At 33.7% G+C, this 12,227-nt stretch overlaps 1 long non-coding RNA gene across 3 annotated transcripts in view; it reads left to right on the forward strand.

The window, feature by feature from the left end:
* The first annotated feature begins 1,426 nt into the window (after window positions 1–1,426).
* LOC105710464 (uncharacterized) overlaps window positions 1,427–12,227 on the forward strand; it is a 28,803-nt gene continuing 18,002 nt past the window's right edge. For all 3 annotated transcript variants that reach the window (XR_010341213.1, XR_002478026.2, XR_002478025.2), the window contains exon 1: window positions 1,427–1,725. This is a non-coding gene — a long non-coding RNA (uncharacterized LOC105710464). The remainder of the gene's footprint in view (window positions 1,726–12,227) is intronic.

A 12,227-nucleotide genomic window follows, 5' to 3' on the forward strand; every position in this document is an offset into this window, starting at 1 on the left:
AGGAAAATGTGGGAAAGTTTGGAACTTCCTAGAGACTTGTTGAATGGCTTTAACCAAAAGCCTGATAGCAATATGGACAATAAAGTCAAGGCTGAGGTGTTCTTAAATGGAAATGAAGGACTTGTTAGGAACTGAAACACAGGTGACCCTTGTTATGTTTTGGCAAAGAGACTGGAGGCATTTTGCTCTTTCCCTGGAGATTTGTGGAACTTTGAACTTGAGACAGATGATTTAAGGTATCTGGCAGAAGAAATTTGTAAGTAGCAAAGTATTCATGAGGTGACTTTTCTACTGTTAAAGGAATTCAGATTTAGAGGGAAGCAGAACATAAAAGTTTGGAAAATTTGCAGCCTGACAATGGAATTGAAAAGAGAATCTCATTTTCTGAGAAATTCAAGCCAGTGGCAGAAATTTGCATAAGTAATGGGGAACTGAATGTTAATCTCAAAGACAACCGGAAAAATGTCTCCAGGACATGTCAAAGGTCTTCATGGAAGCCCCTCGCATCACAGGGCCAGACACCTAGGAGGAAAACGTGTTTTTGTGGGTCAGGCCTAGGGTCTCCCTGCTGTGCGCACACTAGGGACTTGGTGCTCTGCCTCCCAGCCACTCCAGCCATGTCTGAAAGTGGGCAATGTAGAGCTTGAGCCGTGACTTCAGAGGATGCAAGCCTCAAGCCTTGGCAGCTTCCAAATGTGGTTGAATATGAAGGTATACGGAAGTCAATAACTGAGGTTTGGGAACCTCTGTCAAGATTTCAGAGGATGTATAGAAATGCCTGGAAGTCCAGGCAGAAGGTTCCTGCAAGGGTAGGCTCTCATGGAGAACCTCTGCTAGGGTAGTGCAGAGGGAAATGTGGGGTCAGAACCCCCACAGAGTCCCTACTGGGGCATGACTTAGTGAAGCTGTGAGAAAAGGGACATCATCCTCTAGATTTCCAAATGTTAGATCCGCTGACACCTTGCATCATGCACATGGAAAAGTCACAGACACTAAATGCCAGCCTGTGAAAGCAGCCAGGAGGGAGGCTCTACTCTGCAAACCCATGGGGGCATAGCTGTCCAAGACCATGGGAAACTATCTCTTGCATCAGCATGACCTGCATTTGAGACATGAAGTCAAAGGTGATCATTTTGGAACTTTAAGATATGACTGCCCTGCTAGACTTTGGACTTGCATGGGGCCTGTAAGCCCCTTTGTTTTGGCCAAATTCTCCCATTTGGAATGGCTGTATTTACCCAATGCCTGTATATGAACTGTATCTATAAAGTAACTAACCTGCTTTTGATTTTACAGGCTTATAGGCAAAAGGGACTTGCCATGTCTTGAATGAGACTTTGGACTGTTGACTTTTGAGTTAATATTAAATGAGTTAAGACATTGGGGGACTATCGGGCACACATAACTTGTTATGAAATGTGAGGACATGAGAGTTTGGAGGGTCCAGGGGATGCATGACATGGTTTGACTCTGTGACCCCACCCAAATCTGATCTTGAATTCCTATGTGTTGTGAGAGGGACCTGGTGGGAGGTAATTATGGGGGCAGGTATTTCCCGTGCTGTTCTCATGATAGTGACTAAGTCTCATGAGATATGATGATTGTAAAAAGTGGAGTTTGCCTGCACAAGTGCTCCTCTCTTTTCCTGCTACCATTCATGAAAATGTTACCTGCTCCTCCTTGCCTTCTGCAATGATCATGAGGCTTCCTCAGCCATGTGGAACTGTAAGTTCAATTAAACCTTTTTCTTTTGTAAATTCCCCAGTCTTGGGTATGTCTTTATCAGCAGCATGAAGATAGACTAATACAAATAATCTCAAATTTAGAATTTTTAAAAAAAATTTTTAATAGAGAACACATTTTTATGTATTTCTTATAGTTTTTCTTATTAAAAGGTATATCTTAATTTTTGGTACTCTTTTAATACAGAATTATATACCATTTATAATTTCAACTCTTAGTAACCTACTTTCTAGTGATAACCTAGAAAATAAGAAATTTTAAACTGATTTGCTACAAACTGGTATTTTCTACATGGTAATCTTCTAGGTGTTTTTAATTTTGAGAAACATCATTTGCCCTACCATGATTTTATGAGTATCAATAGACCTGAACGTATTTACTCTTCTGTAAAATTTAAGAAACCAAAAACAAACTTATGTTTATATTCATTAGTAGTTCAATGTTTTTTCTTATTTGAAAATAAACCAGACATTTATTTGAGTATCTATCACTTATATAAATTTAAAATTTCAAATTGCGTGCAAAGCTTATTTTTAAAATTTATCCCACTTATATTAACCTAATGTATTTACTTTTATGAATTGTACCAAGATTACTTATAAAAACTGAGACAGAAAAAGCTAGTCATCATTTCAAGTTATGTTCTTGTTACCCACTTTTAGAGCATGTAAATATCAGATGTTCACTTACATAAGCTAAATATGTGAGTATTTTGTCAATAACTGAGAAGAAGATGTAACTGTTTTAAGTAAACCAAAAATGATAATCTTATTATTCAAATAGTTACACAAACAAAGATCACTTTTTTTAAGTACTAATTCATGATACTGGTAAACCTGGTATTTTATTTCAGACGGAAGAGGAATTTAACCACACACTTCTCAACATTTACAGAAACATATCCTAAATGTGAGTTTTTAAATATTAGGGCTGATATAAAAAGCAGTATATTTTCTTTGTAAATGTAAATTAAATATGACGTAGGAAGCCATTTTGGTTTCAGGATGAAATTTGCTTTTTTAAAAAATACTTGAAGAAAAAAATCAAAAGAAAAATATAATCATGTATTCAATTAATATTTATTAAACTCCTACTAAGAGACAGGCACAGAACTAGACACTGAGAAAAAGTTTGAGGAAACGTAAGCAAAGTATCTGCTTCATGCTTCCGTACTTTAGGAAAATGAAAAATTTAGTTAAGTTGCTATAGCACATATGTCTCAATATCTACATTGGATAGATAGTGAAAAATTACACTTTCATAGTACATTTAAAAAATAAAAGAAAGAAAGAAAAGAACAAGTCTTTAAATATCAATATTGGGGGCCGAGTGGAAAGTAGCAATGGCTGACTGTGACCACCGGTCGGGAGTCATAGAGAAAGCTAGCCTTCAGGAAAATTTAAGGCAACTATCAACTAAATTAAAGCCTCCAAGGTCATAATTTTTGGTAATCATATAAAAAAATGGATGAATTTTAGAAGTATTAAAAAATCCAAATAAAGAAAAAATTGATTTTTGCATACAAGTAAAAGCAGTTTATAAGCCTTGAAGAAAAATTATCCCAAATCATCTTTGTATAATGCTTAAAAAATATATGGCAAACCCACAACTTGGTTATTTCATTGATTTTGTTCCCAATAAATTGTTGTGAAATGCCTAGACTTTATAATTGAAATACAGTTGAAGATTACTCTTGATAGGGCTACTGTTTTCTTCCGTCCTGCCTTAAACAATTTCAGTATTACAAGCTTCAAGCCATTTTACAATGAGGCAAAAGACAACACCTAAACACATAGGACACAGGCAGAGGTCTTGGTTTTTTATAATAAATTTGAGTTACCACAGACCTGACCTCATTTTCTTAAAATTGCTTGATAATGTGAGAAAAAGAAAAAGAAAAAACTTGTAAAAGTTTACGGCTTTTTTCTTTATGACTTCTAACCATACACTGTGCAAGAATAGCATCATGTATGGTTGATGTGTTCCATTTCAGAGATATCTTTTTCACCCTTCTTACATGTGAAGTGATACAAGCTCTCTCTAATATCCCAGGAAACGTTGGTATGAAAATTTGCCTGTCGAGCAAATCTGCTTTAACCTTGATTCATGAAAAATATATGGAGAGATAAATGCATATTTGTTTAGTTCGTGAGCAGAGAATCCACTACATTGGATGACCGAAGTCGTGATATAATAGCAGAATAGATGATTGAGTAAATAATATATAAATATATGAGAAATAAAGATTTCAAAATATTATATAGATGTTTTATTACATAAACTTTTTAGAATGATACTTGTAACATCCAGTGCATGTACATTTTAGTTCCATGCACTGGGTGGTACATTGCAGAATGTAGGTTTTGTATCCTGGCTGATCAGGTACTAAGTAGCACATGCACAGAATGGTACAATGCAGTATATAGATTTTGTATCCTGGCCGGCCTTTTTGCATCCTGGTTGGCCTTTTTGCATCCTGGCTGGCCATGTACTAAATAGCACGTGCACTGAATGGAAAAATGTAGTGCATAGGTAGGTATTATATCCTGGCTGGCCTAGTTTGCAATCTTTCATCAATTGTCTACTTGAAAAGTTTTATCTACCTCATTTTCTCATTTGTAAAATGAGGGTAAGTCCTGTTTCAGAAGCGGAACATAGAAAAAACATGTAACAGAAAATTACTGTCATTTTAACTTAGAACCTAGTAAATGTTTGTACTGGATTTTTCCCTTCATAAAAAAAATAAATTCTCACAAAATAAAATTATATATCATAACTATTATGAAGATTCACTGAAGAAAATTTCATGTGTTGTATATTTTAGATCAATAAACCACATTCCCTATCACCCCAGAATCTTTCTGTACCTGTTAAAGCCCTGTAAATAGCAGACATGGAAGGACTTGTACTGACTAGATACACAGAATACGGAGCAAATCAAATGTATTTAAACAGTAAATTATCATATTATTATAAATAAAAATTTACATTGCATGTCACTTGAATATATATTTTTCAACATTTACAAATGCTGTTGCTTAGTATACTTAAAAGCTGCATAATTGTTTTTATTTGAATTTCAATCCCTTGAGTTTGAGTGTGAAGACTTTAATATTAATTAGTCAGAGATTAAGCTGAATATGTGTTAAGTCTCAATGTTCTATCTTTCTAACCATGTCAGTCATGGTCTTGTGATGTTACACAGAAAATCTCTTTAAGCAGAAAAGCCAAGTGGAATTCAATAAGAGAAACCATGGCAACAAACATAATAAAAATTTTGATTCTCTTTGCTCAGGATGTTCAGTGAAGGCTCAGACCAATGAATGTACGTAATGTTGGGTTTAAAGTACTGGGTTCACAAAGACCTACAAAAGATTGACTTATTTGAAGTTGCATGGGATGGGATAGATACAGGGAGACAAACTAAAAGAGATATTATAATTTCATTCACTGTCACTTAAAAGTAGAATGATTTGTATGTGTTCTTGTGGTTGATATATATAAAAACTATTATACATCATATCAAACTAAGTAAAAAAATAAGTACAGATACAGATTAGGTTCTCAACATGTATTTAGTGACATAGCTACAGAGGGTGAAAAGTGGGGTAAAACAAAATACAGCTTGCTATTAGGTTCCAAAGGAAATGAAGACTGACTCATATCCAGAGTGATTATGGAAGGCTTTGCAGAGGACATTGAATTTGTTTGATAGTGAAGACTGGCTACTCTTTTAAAAGATAGTTGGAGGAGAAAAATATAACTCTTCCAGATTATATTTTATATTTTCAGAGAAAGATCCATTTCCCCGTTGGTCTCTTCTAGAAAATTCTTATTTCACATTGTAACTTGAATATCACACACACACACACACACACAGGCATGCATGTACAAACAGACACACGCACTTATGGCACCAGTGTATTCTGCAAAACTGAAGTGCCTTGTTTTTTTCAAGAGTTAAAAACAAAGCATATTCAATTGATGATTTTTTTTAAAAAGACTTTTAGTCTCATGTTTAAGATGCAGATTCTGTGACCCCATAGAACTCATTTGAATATAGGCTTCAGGCTTTGTAACATGATAAGTATGAGACATTGAACTAGTTCTGTAATTATTATGTAAAACAGTTTCCTCATCTGTAATATGGGATTGTTTTAAGGGTTACATGAAAAAAGAATATAAAACTTTTAGTGCTGCATTTGGCACATGGGTAACAATATATAAATCTGAGTTCATGCTATTATTTCTTGTAATTATATCAGAAGAAAACATCTTTCTATATTTTCCAATCTATGTTTGGAATGTTTCCTTAATGTTTGGAATTTTATTTGGTTAGTAATATTCCATGTTAAAAGTATGAAGCAAGCATTGTAAAATGGAAGCAGGTATCTAGAAGGAGATAATTCTATATCCTCTGTGAAATAGCTGATTAAAATTAGGATTGAAAGACGTGTGTGCACACGAGTGTGGCTGTGAGTGTGTGTGTGTGTGTGTGTAGAAAGGGACGGAGAGAGAGAGACAGATACAATGATAACCAAATTTTATGTTATTAAAACCTGAACATACTGAATATTAGTTTCTTTATTCCTTCCTTCAAAAAATAATCATAGGTCCTATTATTATGCAAATTAGCACCTTAATCTAAACAACATCTCTTAGATATTTTATTCAGTTATAAAGTACAAAAATACCCAAAGAATATAATAAAATATGGGTAGTACTTTTAAAACCTAGTTTTTTTTTTAAAAATAAAATTATTTCTATTGTAGTAGAAACATCTAGGCAACTGCATTTGATCTACTGAAACAAGTTAAAGTCTCATGATAAGTGAACTATTTTTTAGGCCTTAGAATGGGTTTATGACTATTTTCTTGGACCTAAATTTTTAAGGGAATATCTATTTGCCCTCATTGTATCTAGAATTAAGCAAAGAACTTAGCAGGGGTTCAATAAATATGGGAACAAAATTAAGGTGTAAAGAAAACAATACTTCAAAACATGAATCTTATAGATTTTCATTTTTGTAGTGCAAGTCACATTTCTGGCAACCATTTTTATATTATGACTCTATAAAGAGACAGGAGGGCTAACACTATCACACAAAAAATAGAAATAATATAGGCAGTATTTTCCAGACAGTTAAAGAAAGACTTTCTGATTGATAACGAGTTGTAGGAAGAAGAGCTGGTTTTTAAAGTGAAAATGATCCAACTCTTTGATTTGCTTCTGCATCTAACCTTCAAATACTTCAGGGTGATGGAAGAGAAGGGACAGAAGTAGAGAGTAGAACACCTTTTGTCTGGCTTTCTGCTTGGCAATATTTGACAAAGAATTTTTTTTAATTTTTAATTTTGCGTTTTCTACATTCAATAGAATTACTTGGGCATTTGTTTTTTAAAAAATAAATTTCTAGGTTCTATTCTTACCATACTAGATCAGAAGGTATTACCTTTACTATATCTGTAGATGATTCGGATGCACTGTCTCTGTTTGGGAACAAACAGTCAAATAAGATATTAAATAATGTGCAAAAGGATTGCTCTCTTTGAATCTTTGCTGATCACTGTCAGTTACACGTTACATGGATTATGGGCATGGATATCAGAAGTCATTGTACTTCTAAACATGTTTACTTTGTTTTTTCTAAAAAAATAAGAGAATGTGAATATTTAATTTTTAAAATAACAAATGCAACAATTGACAAATGCAACTTTAGTTCTTAGAACTTTATATTAGAACCTACTCTAAATGAAATATATATTTGGTAACTTACAAATTGATATATATTTTACACAATATATATGAATCTTTAAGCTGTGTTCTGACAGTCATTTGTGTAAAATAGATGTATTTTTGATGAAATAATTCTATGGCAAAAGATTTTGAGGAAATACCACAGACCAATCCACCTTCTGCATAGTCCTATTGCAAATGAGCGTAGCACAGTCTCTGTGATTTCCTTCACTTAACAAAACAAACAAAAACTTTAAAAATATGTATGAATTTCTTTTTTATCTTCATGCCAATAAAATTTTATTTTAAGTAGTCTCAAATTTTGTCCACAACACACTTTCAGATATACTGGCTTAGAACAATCATTTTCAAACCATGTTCGAAAGAACATTAGGACTCTGTGAGGCATTTCTTTGGTTTTCAGGGCAGAAAGTACAATCACTATCTTCATATTTAATTTATATCTGATCTGTCACCTTAGACTATGTCTCAATACCACCACAGAAGTTGAAGTTCTAAGGCATAAAATATTTCCCGGCAGGGTTTCCAAATTCCAAGTTTAAAAAGCACTGGGCAGAAGATGAAAGCTAGAAATCTGAGTGCTAATTTCAGCTCTGCCACCGACTGTGCAATCTGCAATAACTAACTTATTTTCCTTGTGATTTTGTATATTTATAAGTAAGCTAAGAAAAGGACTGTTATTCCACTATCTTACAAATAAAGTTTATTGACATGTACTGAGTGAATGATTGTGTATGTTAAAGAAATATTACATTTAAAATAAATGATTGCAAAACACTTGATAAAGGAAAACCATTATAGATACACATATTAGGTCATTACATACAAGGAGAGAAATGAGCATGGAAGCATTTTATGATAAGAAAAAACAAGTAAAAATCTGAGATGGTCACATATTTCATAGTTAAAGAAAAAAATATGTATGGGCAACTTTATTTAATGCCTGCCTAAGTAAAACATTAAACGACTTTTTAAAGAGTCATTCATTTACCTAGCTTTTAGATAAAGTACATTTGGCCTTCTAATGGAAAATAATAAAGCTAAAGGTAATCATATGCTACATTTACATAATACATTTATTCTACTGTGCTGGAAGTATTTTTACAACACTGATAGTATTCATCTTTTGATGACACTGCTGTGTGTTATACAAGTACCTGTAACAGTAATAGACGTAAAATATAGACAAGGGAGCAGGGCAGATAATCAAAAGAGAAGAAAGATGTTTATCAATACAAAAAAGGACTAACTTATAGTCATCTTACTTTAGAAACACAGTAAAAAAATTATTTTACAAATTTAAGGTGGCAGATTTTTTTCCCAGCACTTATGTGAACTATGTGTTTAATTTTTGTTTATGTACTCTTGCTCTATGATATAAATATTTTCCATAGTATATTGCTTTTGTAGTCAGCATTTTACGTGTTCATAATTACGTATAAATTTCAAACTATAATCATTGATATTTGGGCTTCTCAAGTCTTTATAAATTAATTGCATTCATTATTTCTGATCATGGTAGATATCTTAAGTTTATACTGTGAATATCCCTCTGATCTGTAAACACACAGCACAAATAAAAAAAATAATGAGATGTTCACGTTCAAAAACCAGGCAAAGGTTTTTATGGGACATTGCAGAAAAGAAAAATATTATAGTAGCAGGTGATGGTGCTTCCAACTTTTGAGCCTCCAGATGTGTCTAGTATACAGTCATATATCCTTTGAGAAGCAAAGTACCAGAGCCACATTTATTGACTGACATCAGAAAATTTTGCGAGGTTCTACTGCCATAAAAATAATTTGATTAAAACTGGTGAAACACTCTCAGGAGGAGATAAGGCTTTTTTTGTTGTTGTTGTTTTTTGTTTTTTTTGAGACGGAGTTTCACCCTGTTGCCCAGGCTGGACAGCAATGGCATGATCGTGGCTCACTGCAACCTCCACCTCCTAGATTCAATTGATTCTCCTGCCTCAGCATCCTAAATAGATGGGATTACAGGCGACTGCCACCACGCCCAGCAATTTTTGTATTTTTAGTGGAGACAGGTTTTACCGTGTTGGCCAGTGGTCTTGAACTGCTGACCTTGTGATCCATCCACCTCAGCCTCCCAAAGTGCTGGGATTACAGGCTTGAGCCACTGTGCCTGGCATTAAGAGCTAAGTTTTAATAAAGCTTTATACTCGGAGAAGGTGGATCAGTGTTTTTCAAACTACAAGTTGCAACCATTACTGGATTTGAAATCAATCTAGACTGACATAGCAAGTATTTTTTATAAAAATAAATTAGAATGTAATAAAGAATATTGCAGTGCATAACAAGTAAACCTGCACGTTTTATTCTTAAAGGTTTCTTTTCCTAATATGTACATACGCACATTAGGAAATGAAAAAATTGAATTTTTTTTCTGTTGATATACATCGAATTATTTGAAAGAAAGTAAATAACAGTAAGTAGAAAACATTTGAAAGAAATCCAGAAAATACAACTTCTTCTAGTAGGGATACCTATGAGATCAACAGTATCACTGTAGGATAAGAATTCTAATTGCTGTCATATATTTGATTCTGGACTGGGAGCCTGGGGAGCCTCAAGGACAGAACATTCATCTTGAAAGTAGCATGGGGAGTGTAGAGGAGAACAAGAAGAAACAAACAAAAATAACACAAGCTCCCACTGAACATTACACTATTAATGAATAAAAATTCAAATTGCAAGAGAAGAGCCAAAACTAAGAAAGATAACAACAAAAAACTGTAACTAAGATGTAATCTGATTTCAATCTGATCAACACAATAGAAGAAGATAAGAATGGTCTTAAAATAAGGATGTTGCAGAAGAATGGTGTGCACTAGAAATGTGGCAGTCCAAACACAGCTCCCAATTCTTATCTCAACTCCAAGCAACAGTCTTTATGAGCCAAGTAGCATATGAGACAATAGGCAGGTAAGTTCAAGAGAGGTTCTAACCTCTAATGGGTTTCCAACAGAAAAATATAATGAAGGTTTTCATCTCCAGATTTTCCCATTTGGCCCTCCTACCCTCTTATTCCCTACTTAACTCTACCACCTCCAGCCACTCCAAGGGAGACTACAATCCAGCTTAGTTAGTTATGAGCCTAGGAGAAGATCAGAAAGTATCAAGTCCTCGAGGACTTGGTACCCAGAGGTGTTTGGAGCTCTGGAATAAGATGTGAATGAACTTTACATCTCCCTAGCCTTCTAGAGTCTAAGAAAGAGCTAGAAAGATATATTGAGTCTTCCATGCTACTGAAGCTTGAAAAATACACAACAATTTTGGAGCAGAGGTGTTTGTTTTACGGGCCAGGCACTATGTCCTAGGCTGTGATAGCAGATATTGTTTTGCTTTTCACCATTTGCTATACTTTAATAACCAATCTTGATCCAAAAAAGCATAAAGCCCTGCAGTCATAGAGAAGGGCAAAGACGAAAGGGAGAGAGAAAAAGAGAAATTGCAAATTGTGAAATAAAGCTTCAGAGGAATGGAAATGACATTATGAACAAATAATAATAATATGTGTATTTTCTGAAATTCAGGAGAAAAATTCACAAAAATAATTATAGAGGAATTAAAGGAAGAGAACAGTTGCTATTGAGACTCAGTTTTGTAACCTATAAAATCTCTGGTGAATGAGAATCACTTTGAAATACAGGATAACATAAATATAGGAGAATCAAAGGCAAAAGATAATAGATTTTGAAGAGTGATCAAGAGACCAATTATATAAACAACAGCTATTCCAGGGAGATATGAAATAGAAGGAAAAGAGGTAATACTTTAACCATGATAGAACATGCTTTGTTGATTTGGAGACAAAGTATGCAGAGGGAAAAATAACTAATTTATCATGTGTCATATGAGATAAAACTAATGCCTACCCTTGTGTGCTCACACATTGGTGAATTATTGAACTCTTCTGACAAACAAAAAATTCTTATATGTTTCCAGCCAAAAGGAACATGTTATCTCTCAGATTATATTCAAATTGATATTGGACTTTTCATCTGTGCCACTGGAAGCTAGAAGATGGTGGAATACCTTCGGCAGAACACTAAACAGCAACATAAGAACCACACTCAGTCAAGAATTCATTCCTTGCTAAGAATAAGAAAAACGATTTCAGATTATGTAATAATTTAGAGAATATATTATTAGTTATTTATTACTATGGAAATAACTTGAGCGCCTACATAAAAGTCATTCACATCCATTCTTATTTTTCTGCCTGAAACATAGAGGCTATAAGAGCTAAGAACTCAATTCATCAGTTTCTCTAGTAGGTAATGATGTTTGTATTACATGGTTCTAACTAATAATATTTAGCAGAAATATGCTGGTGCTGTGTATCAAAAACTATTTTTTCTCTTGTTTCAGGCTTAGAATATAAACTGAAACCCTGAAGAAGTGACCATCTTGGCATCAACACTTTATTCTAAGAATAACAGAGATAAATGATTTAAGGATCTCGGTTTCTTAATGACATTTTTGAGCCCTAAACTATCTTCTAGCAGATATTTTATTGCATGAAATAAATAACCTTTAGTTGTTTAAAATATTTTTCAGAGTTTCTATTTTGTAGGCAAGTATATTGTTAACTTACACAATGCACAGTTTTATAAGTTATGTAGACCTGGAATTGTGCACAAAACAGAACCTAAAACATAGAATTGGAAATGTAAGAGGTAGGTATATTAGGGAATGAGAGTA

The sequence above is a fragment of the Aotus nancymaae genome, unplaced genomic scaffold (assembly GCF_030222135.1).
Source record: "Aotus nancymaae isolate 86718 unplaced genomic scaffold, 86718_ANA_hifiasm-v0.15.2.pri h1tg000007l, whole genome shotgun sequence".
Taxonomy (NCBI): Eukaryota; Metazoa; Chordata; class Mammalia; order Primates; family Aotidae; genus Aotus; species Aotus nancymaae.